The sequence below is a fragment of the Aphelocoma coerulescens genome, chromosome 3 (assembly GCF_041296385.1).
Source record: "Aphelocoma coerulescens isolate FSJ_1873_10779 chromosome 3, UR_Acoe_1.0, whole genome shotgun sequence".
NCBI lineage: Eukaryota > Metazoa > Chordata > Aves > Passeriformes > Corvidae > Aphelocoma > Aphelocoma coerulescens.
The window spans coordinates 82,986,391-82,999,287 of NC_091016.1; positions in this window are offsets into that span (position 1 = coordinate 82,986,391).

The following is a 12,897-nucleotide window of genomic DNA, read 5'->3' on the forward strand; positions in this document are numbered from 1 at the left end:
TAAACGTTTGTAATAAAATAAACATTTGAAACTAAAACGTTAGCAAAATGGTTTATAAAAGGACTTTTTTATATAACTATGGTAGCTAACACTTACACTCCATTTTCTATTTTCAAAGTGCTCCATTAACATTCACTAACTGAAGAAGGTTCTGATAAAGGATTTTGATCAAGTCCATTACATAAAGCTATTTAGGAACCTTGGTGATTGCTTGATGAAAAGCAAATTGTACTTATGCATACACATTTAATACAATCAGTGGTCAATTCACATATTTTGTAAGCAGTTGCAGTGTCTTGAAACAGGGAGTAATTCTATCAGCCCTGATCTAGGAATGCTTAAGCACATGAACAGTTTGATTGGAGGCAAAAACACATTAGTAAGGTCTTCTGTGGTGAAAAAACCCCGATTATTTAATGCAGACTACACTCAGAGATGTTTATATATTTATTTATCACCTGAGGGACATGCCTGCACTTCAAGATTTTAAACAGATAAATAATAAGAAAGAAGAAGCCAAAAACTATGGGTTTTTAAAGAGATCTAAATGTCTTTGAAATACTGTTTTTGCATATAAGCAAGGAAAATCTGTGGCACAAAATCATTTTGTCATTTATTTATTTGATATTCTGAAATGAAGGGTCTTTATTTTATTGGAGATGTTTTGACTTTCCTAGTATATTTCAGTAAAACATGAGATTTTTATTATGGAACTAACATATTTCTCTTTTTGGGTAGGTATCCACGTTTGACAGTCTGCACAAAAGATGTGGAATGCCATCCAGCAAAACTCAAGATGGGCCAGGTCAGGCACAGATAAATTCAGCACCTCCATCAGTCAGAAGTTGTATACTCCAAGAATGATAGCTGCATGCTCCAAGAGCAATTGCTTTAAGACACAGAACCTGACCTCAACTATCCTACCCCCTCCCAACCACTAACCTCAGATAAACTTTCATTTTCAGAGCTCCAAACAGAAGTATCAGTGTTCTCTTACCTGCTCCCCACTGTCTGGTGTTCTTTCCTCCAGAAAATTACCCTTGCTTTTATGCTACTTGCCTGTAATTCTATGAGCAAGAACACTGGTAATAACTAGTAAATCTCTTGTTCATTCATCCTGAATTGCATGGAGTGGATACTATGAGTAAAGGAAGCCAGGAATAATTTAGTACCTATTTGTCATGGAAATAAGAGTCCTTTATAATCAGACCTTCAAAGATCAGAAGGATAATGATCTCAAAATAGGGCTTCAAAACATATCATTACTATGCGTCAGGATCCAGATATATCCATCATTAAAATATGTATTACAAAATCTGTGGTAAAAATTTCATAGCATTGATCCAAGAGACTTATCAATCATCATGATCACAAAGGGCTACTCAAGGATAACTGAAGAAGAACAAGTAATGCCACCAAGGTGATGAATTCATGAGTGAATGAGAATTTGATGCAACACAGATGAAGTTTCAGGTATATGTGAATAGAACTGTTGGAATGAAAGCTTCTCTGGACTCAGGCCCAGAGGGAAGCCAAAGCACAGGGGTTGAATTAAAACCTTTGGACAAGCTGAGACACATGAAGTCACTCCAAAGTGAAACAGAAATATAGATTTTTAACTTTTAGTAGAGATATATGCTAAGTGCCTTAAACATTAAAAAGCTGCAGTAGAGACCTTAAACAGAGTTCTTACTGCAGCAGTGTTACCTTTTCACAGAATTCTTTACTTTAGACAAAATATAGATAGAACTATACTGTTCACATTTTTTTAGGTCGAGTGTTCACATAAACAATAAGAGCTGATAGAAACTGTATACACAAATCTGTGTAATACCTATGTAACACTTGTGTAAGACTTACAACTGTTAGAATTAGACCAGGATAGGTTAAGAAAAGGAAAACTGGAATTGTGTGTTAATCTTATTGGTCAGTTAACAAATATAATCCCCGCTTCTGTAAGAAAAAATATAGAGCATCTAGAAGAAACTAGAATTAGAAGAAGAAGCTGTTTTCTGCCTGCTGTTTGCTGTTGCTGCTTGGCTTTATCGTGTAACCCCCTTCAAACTCTACCTTCAAGAAAGCTATGAGGCTATGAAATAAAGAACTCAGCAGAACAGCAGCCTCCTCTGCTCTCTTACCCTGGTCCGAGGAGGAAGGGTATCCTATCGAAAGCTCAGCAAGTTCACTACAAAACTTTTACCACGCTCAAGTTTCAGGTATATGTGAATAGAACCAGGCTTGAATATTGAGAAGAGAGTTACTTTTGCTGAGACTGAACTAGGAAAAAAGTGCAGATGGTCTTGCCTGGTTTTGAGAGACTTAATTAATACAAGCAGAGAATGTGGACGTAGCAGATGTCTTGCATAAGTTCAGACTTGGAATAGTGCTCACATTAACTGGTCTTAAAAAAAAAAACCCTCATAATTGGGCACAGAGGTCGAGATAAAATTTTTTGACAACAAAACTGTAAATAGCAAAACACCAGAGTTGTATAACACAAGTCATTAAATATAAAGGTTTCCTTTTCTTGGTTTCAGGTCAGGCCAATGAAATTTTAAAATTTATACATCTATAGAAATGTAAATGCAAATTTCAATTTGAGATTGGGATAAGTATTTTCATATTTAGGGGTTTAGGAATGGCAAAATGTCAATTAGATTAGGCTTGTAGCAAAATTAGTTTTAAGAAATAACAGTACAAACAGGAAGATATCATTGTCTTGTTAATCTGGAGAACATACATTCAGTTTTTCCTGTTTCTTTGAATAGAAAATAATTTGAACTTTCAACTCAGTGACAGCCATAAATGTCAGTGGCTTAGCATCCCATAGTTTTTACAGTTGTGTCTCTCTCCTGTTTTCCCTGTTGCATCATGCCATAGACAGTTTGTTAGTACCATTCAATAGCAGAAAATCATAGAATCATAGGAAAACTGAAAAATATCGCAGAAGTTCATTTGATTGTGTTCACAAAATAACTTTTCTTTAATATCTTCAGTTCTGGTGATGCCTTAGGTTTTAACTTTTATATTTTTCAAATTCTGTACTGCTTATTGTGTAGCTCTGAAGTTTCTTGTAGCCTGTTAATTTCTGCTCTCTCATGCGAGGTAGACATAACAAAGCCTCTCCAGGTCTGCTCTCCAAGGACACCCAGACCATCCTAGGCCCAAAAAGTATAAACCAAAAAGCCTCTAACAGGGGCAAGCTGAGGGAAAATTACATCATTAAACTGAAGCTTTAATTAGAAAATTAACGCTGATATGCAAATGAACGAAACCTATAAAAGTGTGAAGAACTCATGACCTGTCATCCATCTTGGGGTCCATCTTGGCAGTAGCCTCTGGCTCCCCAGGGGGTGCCTTTGAAGGCCCTTCAAATAAATACCTACTTTTATTCCTTTACTCCTTTCTAGTCTCTGTTTCTAAGAGGCCTCTTAAGGCATCACTGGAGACTCCTCAGGCCTTCTGGACAGCCAGTTTCAGCATTCAGTTTCACTGACAACTTCTAGCAACTTCTGCCAAATATTTTTCCTTTCTGCAGTTTAAGCCCTTTATTTCTAGTCCCAGGCATAGTGAATAGATTATCAAATTTCTCTTTGAACCAGCCTTCTTTATTTGTCTTAATTTTCTCCTGTCTTCTCTAGCTTTAAATAAATCAAATGCCCTCAATGTTTCCCCATGCTCTAGAAATTTCTAATTATGTAACTAATTAAAAGAAAAACCACAATGCTAAAATTGAAGTAGAAACATACTAAAGAGCAAGGTAGACTTTACTCTCTGAGACTAAACAATGAAAGACAAACCATGAATCATTATGGGCCACTCTGTGCATTCTCTAGAAATAGTTTAAACCAATTCACCAAGAGTACAACATCTCCTTCTAGCATACTGGGAGCAGCTACCAAACTATTTGGTGTTGTTATGCCATAGTCCTTTTTTGGACTGTCAATACCATTCTCATCCTTACCTCTACTCTAATAAAACGAGAGGTGAGGGCTGAGGAGAATTCACAAACCTGACTCCAATTTTAGGTTTTATGGACCTGAATGAATTTGGACCGGTCTTTGATTTATTTTCACATTTCAAAATCTTGGAGCTGCCAGTCTATCTAGTGATAGCCTACAAAGAAAGCTCTATCAAGTCTTTTTCACTTTCAAAGATACCTCTGTCATTCTGACTGCATGTCCACAAAAGATTTAGCAGCAAGGAGGGAAGCCAACCTTCTCTCATCCCATTACCATTATCTACTAATGTATCACACAGTTCATGTCCCACAGTCTCCATGCAGCTCTTCTTCCTGCATCAGTATCATTCTGGCATCCAACTCTTATATTAAAGTATGCAGATGTTTACAGATCTAGTGATGTACTTATCACTTCTCTGTAAATTCTTTGCATTCCTTGGAAATAAAGCAACTGACAGCAAACTGAAGCAAAACTGACAAAGGCATTGGACCCTTGTGTGCCCTTTTCTATCACTAGAGAGCTATAATGCAGCTAAGATAGGCCAGTGAATTTATTTCTTTGATTTTCAGCTGCTTTGACATTTAGCACATTACAGGCTGAGCTTTTGTTTTCTCCCACTGGTGTCAACTTGGGATAGCGCTTAAAATGAAAGATGCTTGGCCAGCATTAAAACATGGTCATTTTGTCTCATGGCATTGAAAATGTCTCTTGTCCCTTCATTCTCTCCTCTTCTGGACACTAAGTAACAGGCAGTAAGTTAATTAATCACAATTATAATTTACAAGTTTGGGGTTTTTTCTCTTAGAGTAACTCAGTAAGTGTGTGAGGGTTTTTAACCAAGGAACTCCTTCTTACCCATTGCTATATTTCTGCATTCACAGTGTTGGTAAGATGAATTGACTCTGTTCTTTGAGAGTATCTGAACAGTTATTCTGAACACTTTCCCAAAGAGCCAGACTCAGCCATCCTGTGAGTATATTCACACTACATACATACACGTGGCATGGGAACTACATCCACTTGCCTTGGCAATCAGTAGAGCAAAAGTTATGACTGAGAGGGCAGGCTTCTGCTTTTCATCAAGCAGATTCAGCACGCACAACCTCACTGTAGGGATCTAGCATGTGGCACCACAAAAGATGCAGTTATCTAACAACTGAACTGTGGAGACCTAAATGAGACATTTGCCTGATAGTTGCAAGACACTCCAAAAATCATAGTTCATTAAACACTCAGCTTGGGTTTAATGTAGAATGTTAGAGGCACCACCCATACATAACCTTGTGCAACAGTTGGTTAGTAATCATTCCAGCATGTGTTTTCATAGCATGAGTCTCTGAAAAAATACATAATTCAATTTCTCTGCAAGAAGGGAAACAAGGCTCGTGAAAGGTTTAGATACCACGTCTTATGAGGAAAGGCTGAGGGAGCTGGGTTTGTTTAGTCTCAGGAAGAGAAGGCTCAGGGAGACCTTATTGCCCCCCACAACTGCCAGAAAGGAGGTTGGCATGAGATGAAGGCTGGTCTCTTCTACCAGGCCTGCAACGAGAGGACCAGAGGAAATGGCCTTCAGCTGAGATGAGGGAGATTCAGATTAGGTATTAGAAAATGTTTTTTCACTGTTAGGGTGGTCCAGCATTGGAATAGGTTGCCCAGGAAGGTGGTGGAGTCAAACGTCCCTGGCAGTGTTTAAGAGGTGTCTGGATCTGGCTCTGGGTGATGTGGTTTAGGGGTTACAGTGGCAGTGCTGGGTGAATGGTTGGACTGGATCCTAAAGGTGTCTTGCAACCTAGATAATTCTATGATTTTATGAGACTGCAATCGTTCAGTTTAAAGGCTTATATTGGAGACTGGAGAAACAATAAGTGAAATATCATTGATATCTTTGCAAACAAACTGAATTTCCATGATGAGAGAAAAGCCTAAGACTTTAGCTAGAAAAATATGAGTAACTAGTAAAAGAGACTTGAGGAAGTTTAAGTGTTTTACTACATAAGTATGCCCTGTCCTTCTTTTATCTTAGTCTTTCTTTAGCTTTATTCAATTCCTAAGACTCATAAGCCTTTCTGCATTTAAGAAAGTTACACCACTTTTTCTTCACAATTACTCTTACTGGGTCCCAATTTTCTTATGCTGTACATTGCTACAGGGGTTAAACAATTTTCACTAAAAATAGCACAAGTACTGAGTACTTTTAATGCTATAGAAATAGACTATAACAATTTATATTATTGCATTCCATTAACCATATGAACTTTTGCTTCCCTTTAAGAACCTGAATATTCACAATACTCACATGTGATCTAAAGCAGAAATACTAAGAGAAAAACTAAGGATATAAGCAATATGAGGAAAGAGGCATAGGTAGATTTCCATTCGTCTGTTGCTTATCTTTCTAACGTTAAAAATTATTAAGAGAAATAAATCCTAAAATCTATAATTCAAACTAAGAAAAGATCCTACAGATGTAAAGGTGAGTAGAATGCCTACAGTAGACACACCAGTCTACCTGTAAAAAAATAATAATTTAAAAATACATTAAATTCTAAAATACTTACCCATAGATACAATAATGAACCTCAGCACACTCACCTGCTGGTTACCCACATTGAAGACTAAGAACTTAATGTGACATGAACTCTCCCTACAGGAAATATAAGTGACTCTCATAGAACACAGCAAATAAATTGAGTTAAATATTCTTGAGAATACCTTGCCTATAATTTCACTATTTAATTCTCTCAATTATTATGCCTCAGTTTACCTCAGTCATCAGAGTTCTACTTTTGAATTGTCAGAGTTTTCCACTTTCTATAGTATTTTTCATTATGGCAAAAGCTCGATTGAAATTAGTGGTTTCCTACATTTACTGTGCTTCACTGATTATTCATAGTTTTAGAAAATAATGTATTTTACAGTATACTGTTGTTAAGCTTCAAAGAAATAAAATACTAATCTGACTAAACTGATAAATTTTTTGGTAATTTTTTACAGCACAGAATCATTATGCTTATTTTTCTTGCTAACTACAAATGATATTTATATTTGAAGTTACCATAAAAATCTATGACAACAAATAATTCTGCAGTCATCCAGCTAGCACATCAATAAACTTGTTCATTATAGTACCACCAGCTGCAAAAGCCATAACAAGTTCAATACAGATAATACAGTATATTTGCCAATGGCACAAATGAGATTATATAGCAGTCTTTTTTTAATGCACAAGACTTGGGTTTTTTTCCAGTTTGATGTATAAGTCAATTTTATTTTTCAGTTTACAAGTTTTCTATACATAACAACTGCAAGAGAAGTAAACATTATTAAATTACCTCTAACACTGTGAGCAGAATGCAGGAAAAGGCTATTACCTACCTATTAATCCTGAGTTATGAAATCACAAGATAATAGAAATATAGTTTATATTTTGAATTAGATAATGGATAATCCACTAATGTTCTGATGGGCCATTTGCCTGTGAGTGGTGACTAATGTACTAAAAGTTACCCATCTGGAGTATGCATACTGCAAGAGTTTTAATGATAAGAATAATGCACTTATTCATATTTGTTGGTACGATATCAGCTGAAACAGAAAACTTAAATATTCCTGAAAAAATATACACAAGCACAGCACTGGAAAAGATTTAATACTTACCAGATGGTTAGTTCTGCAGAGATGCTTTAACAGATGGTTGGCATGAAGGTCTGAAAAAAAGTCTACTAGAGTCTGAAAATTATAATCTTACCAAACAAGACTCCTTCTCTATTTCCATGAAGTAATGTGTGACAAGTAAATAATGAGGATTTATCTCATATCAAAAGGCAACCACCATTATCACTTTCTAAAACCTAGTGCAAGAGTTTCAAAAAATCCATAACTTCCTTATCACCTATTGCTGCTTGGTTTGTTTTATATGACCAGTGAAAATATGTGTGCCATGCATAAAGCTGACAGCAGACTTGTCCTCTGAAAATTTGGGAATCCTCATGACTATGAAGTAGACATGGAACTCAGACCATAGGCATAAACTCAAAAGAAACATCACACCCTTCTGGGGTGCTTTATTGCATAACTCCATTGTTAAAGTTGTTCCAGTGTAGGGAAGAAGATGATAATCCTTGACAACCCTGATGATTTCCTAGCTTGAGAGCATTAGAGCTTTTGTCAATTCTACCATCCTCATGTAAACAATTTTTTTTAAAAAAAGAGGAGTAAAATATAAAATTTAAACACCAACCCACACAATCTAAACTTAAAATTTTTACATTTTATGATTGCACATTATTTCCACTGACTCATAAAACAAACAAACAAACAAAGACTCAGTAATACTTAATGATGTAAAATTCCTGTTGAAGCTTGCTATATACTTGCAAAAAGCACCACAGAGGTTAAGAGAGAGGTGAGCTGTCTTCAGTACAGCTAAATTTGACCCTTCTTGCCACCTAGAGAAATCTGTAAAGCAAATGGAAGATTCTTTACCAAAAAGAAAAGATGTCTATCAGTAAGAATGAGTTCTAGTCTATTTATTCCAAAGGTAGTATGCTTAAACTTTAGTTATATGGTCATTTGAGACATCCAATTTTTACACATCAACTCAAACACAATTGTTTCCTGATTTTGTTTCCCAGTTGTGTCTATGAACAAAGCAAGGCTACCTTTCACTACAAGAAAAACATGTACTATTCTTCATTCCTAGCCATTAGAATTTGCATGTTCTCTTTGTCCTGCCTCATCTCTAGACATCATAAACTTCAAAAGGTTTTCAGACACTGTCCATCATTCTTTTGGGAAACAGAAGCTTTATCACTGCAAAAGACATCTGAGCAACCTGATCTAGTTGAAGATGTCCCTGCTCATTACTAGGGATGTTGGGCTAGATGAGCTGTAAAGGTTCCTTCCAATGCAAACCATTCTATGATTCTATGAATCTATGACTCTAAGTGATTTCAGTAATTTTGACTGACAACTTAACCAAAAGCAGGTAAAGACAAGCTGTATCATAGGTGGCAGACTGCTGAAAACTATGAAGTGCCAAATCTAAACAGGTAGATCTCGTGTACATTCAGTAATGGGAAGGGGCCAAATTTATCATATGATTTAAGTACAAAGATCTATGTTATTGATTATTTAAATTTACAGGTTATCATAGAAAAATAAGGCTTTAAAGAATTATCTACATTTACCTGATAAATGTTATCATAATTACAGTAAAATCTGTATTAGATACTCGATAATTATATTTTCATATGTTGCATTGTGAAATCAGTTGTTCTTCACAGTAAGTTTTAGTCTTCCCAGAAATTAAAATTGTATGTTAGTATTGAATGTCATATTTAACCCTTTTTTCTTTTGATTATTTCGTGAAAATGAAAGATTTCTTTTACTTTCACTTAAAAAATCATGCAGTAGCTACTCTTAATATTGTACAGTAATAAATACTGTTCAATTGTGAAAATCTTTCACAAAGGAAAAACATTTCCCAAAGGGATGGACCTTTACTGATTTTGTGTGTTCAAACTAGCCATCAGTATAATCCCATTTTACACCAAGTATTTTAGGCAGATGGAATGAATCAAGCTCTGAGGATACCTATCATTTTCATTATAGAGAAATCCTAGATTCTCTCTTAGATCAAATATGAGGTGAGCAAAAGGGACAGGAGACTGATGCAACATGTGAACAGTATGAAGACAAAGTGATAGGAAATCATTTTTACAGAGAAGTTTGGAAGAAGTGAAGAGTTAAGAACACTGCATTTCTACATATATGAACACCTGCATGCTGGAAATAAAAAAAAAAAAAAAGCAATTTCAGAGAAGCACAAATCCAAAAAATCCTGCCTGAAAAAAACCCATGATCTTAAACCATCTCCAGGTTGTTTACCAAGTCCAAAAATGCTAGCACTCAGAGAAATATTAGTGTTACATCACAATTCCCAGACCCAGTTCCCTCGCATTCTCATTCCCAGTGAGTGCTGCTGCATTGTACCATTATTTCCATAGAAATTTGCCCATAATCATGCTTACATTTCTAAACATCAGTATTTCTGCTGACTTAATAGTCAAGCTTGTGCTAAAGTGTTTTAGAGTCTATCCATTTAAAAGAATCTTTGTACCTATAAGAAGAGACACTCTTTGATACTTCCTGAGAAGTCAAATAATGTTTATAACTTGATATATAAATGCTTGAGACAACAGTTTTCACTCTGTGCTGATCATTCTTGTGCATTGAATGATAAGTGTTTCACTCAACTTTTAGCACATATTCTCCTTCAGCATATGACTCCTATACCAGTTTTTTTTAATCTCCGGAAATAGCAATGGTAATTAATTACAAAGCAACTCCTTGCTTATGTACCGAACATATATAATCTAAAAAAAATAACTACAGTATAAAAGAAACATAATAAAAATCAAATTTACTATTACTTTATTTCACTGAGAAAGATTATGTAGTAGTAGACTATAATGTATCTTTTATGAGAGAAAACTACCACTAATATGTCTCAAACTTATTTAATATGATGATGTCAAAGTGCCTCATGAACAATTAAAGTTTTACAGCAAGTCTCATAGGCGCATTAGGCAGACTAAAATAATTAATCTTTCTGTTCTTTTCTGTCAGGCCCATTAGGATTTGAGTTTAACTGTCCTTGTTGTTGTCCAATATTGCAAACAAATGCATAGATATTCAGCTTTCCACCTGCCAGATCTGAGGAAGGGATTTTCCCTAATAAGCCACCACATATGTTATATGTCACAAGTTTTCCTGTAGGGAAATACATACAAAGTAGAGAATGTTCTTTTGCTCCATAGTTTATTTTTTCTTCTCTATTTGTGTGACAGACTGGAATGTATTGATGTAATTTCAAAACACATTTATAACAGCATTATTGAACTACATGGATCCGAAGCAAAATTTCTTTTTTTATTATTCTGATTGAATTGAAATTACAGTCAGAAATATTCCAACCTGGAAAAACTGCTTCAGAATTTTAGCAGTCTTCAGTTTAGTTTCCTCTCACCATCCAAACTTCATATAATTCATCTTGCTACTAATTAAGATATCTTCCACTAAGAGAGGAAGTGTTTTACAGGAGTTCAGGGCTGTGTGCATCATAGAAAATACAGTTCAGGTAGCAACAGAAACCATTTCTTGTAAGTGCCACTTACTGCATTATGTTATATGAAGTGCTCACTTTCTGTATTTTGTTTCAAGGCAAAGAGAGACATTTCTTAATAACTACTTCTACAGAATTAGCAAGCTTTATGGAAAATGTTAATCTATTAATATTTTTGTCAAAAAAACCAAACAGATGAATAATATGTTTGATAGAAATGTTTCTGTCCAAAAGTATATCTGATGTTTTATGTGCAGAAGTACACATAGATAACTGATTAAGTTACAAGCTCAAAATTAAGAAAATAAGCTCAAAATTGTATTGCATGGATCTCGGTGCTTGTAGAACCAGCTACACTTCTGCTTGGATTCTGGAAATAGATCTTTACAGTTCTACAGCTCACACTGCACTATTGCTGAAAACCCAAAATTTATAAATGGATGGGGAGAAAACAAGTCACCCCTGAACTCTATTTTGCCTAATCCCTCAGAAGAGAGAATAGAATTAAGAAAACTAATACATGTGTTTGATAAAAACTTTGCTTTTACCCCATTCTGTTGAGGCTGAAAGGATTCTTTTGTCATATCCCACAGTAAACAGTTTCAATATTTTGAAGCACCACTCCTCTACCAAATTTCAATTGCTCTACAAATGTTTATTACAAGAAATATGCCAATGTATCAACCTCAAAAATGTTGTCTTTGAGATGACTGTCATAGATCATAAATGAATCACAAAAAAATCAGAAAGCTGGATTTTACATTTGAAAGGCAAATGGTGAATTACTCAGAGCAGTATTTGACAATTGACTTTCTTCATACCTTCTCTAAGCAACTTTGAGTATTACTTTCCTGAAGGTGAAAAAAGTCAAGCAAAGAAAAATACTTTAAAAATAAAATTTTTCCAACATAAATGACAACTATTTTGTTAAAAGACAAAAATATAAATACAGTTTTTATGATGCTCAGGGAAGTCACAAATATCCTTTGACAGAACACACATTCTCCTTCGATGAAACAAGTAGTTGCCACCATTGGCAATACTTCAACAGCTTGTAGCTTCGTCTTATGGATCAGGCTCAAGGATCAGGTTTTCCTTCTCTCCTGCCTCCCATAGTACTCCAATTTTCCACTTTCACCTTTTTATCCCCAAAGTGCCAGAGGAAAACACCACTCCCTTGCAGCCTTAGCAAATGCCCTCTCTCTTGGCAGGCAGGTAGATACCAACAGATCTCCTGCAAACAGCTGTACAAAGGCACCGGCCCAAGCTGCACTCAGAGTTACTTAGCTTACTAACTGTGTGAAAAACCTCACATTTCACAGAAGTTCATGTAGCTAGCACAAATATTAATTCATGTAGTACTAGCTTATAGAATTAATGCCATTTACACCACAGTCTGGGAACTTATTTCCTAAAAAAAAACAAAAACCAAAAAACAAAAACCAAAATCAGAACACACACACACGCACACAAAAAAACTCAAAAAAAACCAAAACAACCCCAACAAAAAACCCAAACACATTTCCCCTTGTTTTTAACCAATCTTAAGTTAGTCATAGCATGGACATAATACTAATGACTTTGAAAATTTTATAGTCTGCCAGGCAGACGAGCTCAAATGGAGCAATGGATAACATGGCCACGGGTGCTGTGCTGTATGCATAGTCTTCCTATCCCTCATCCCCCCAGCTTCATTTGCTCAGCTCCAAGTACCTAACTGAAAAATGTAAATTATGAGCCTTTTTGAGAAATGCCTCTCTTACCTGACAAAAACAAATGTCTCTGGATCTGAGAGTTACATGCAGTTGC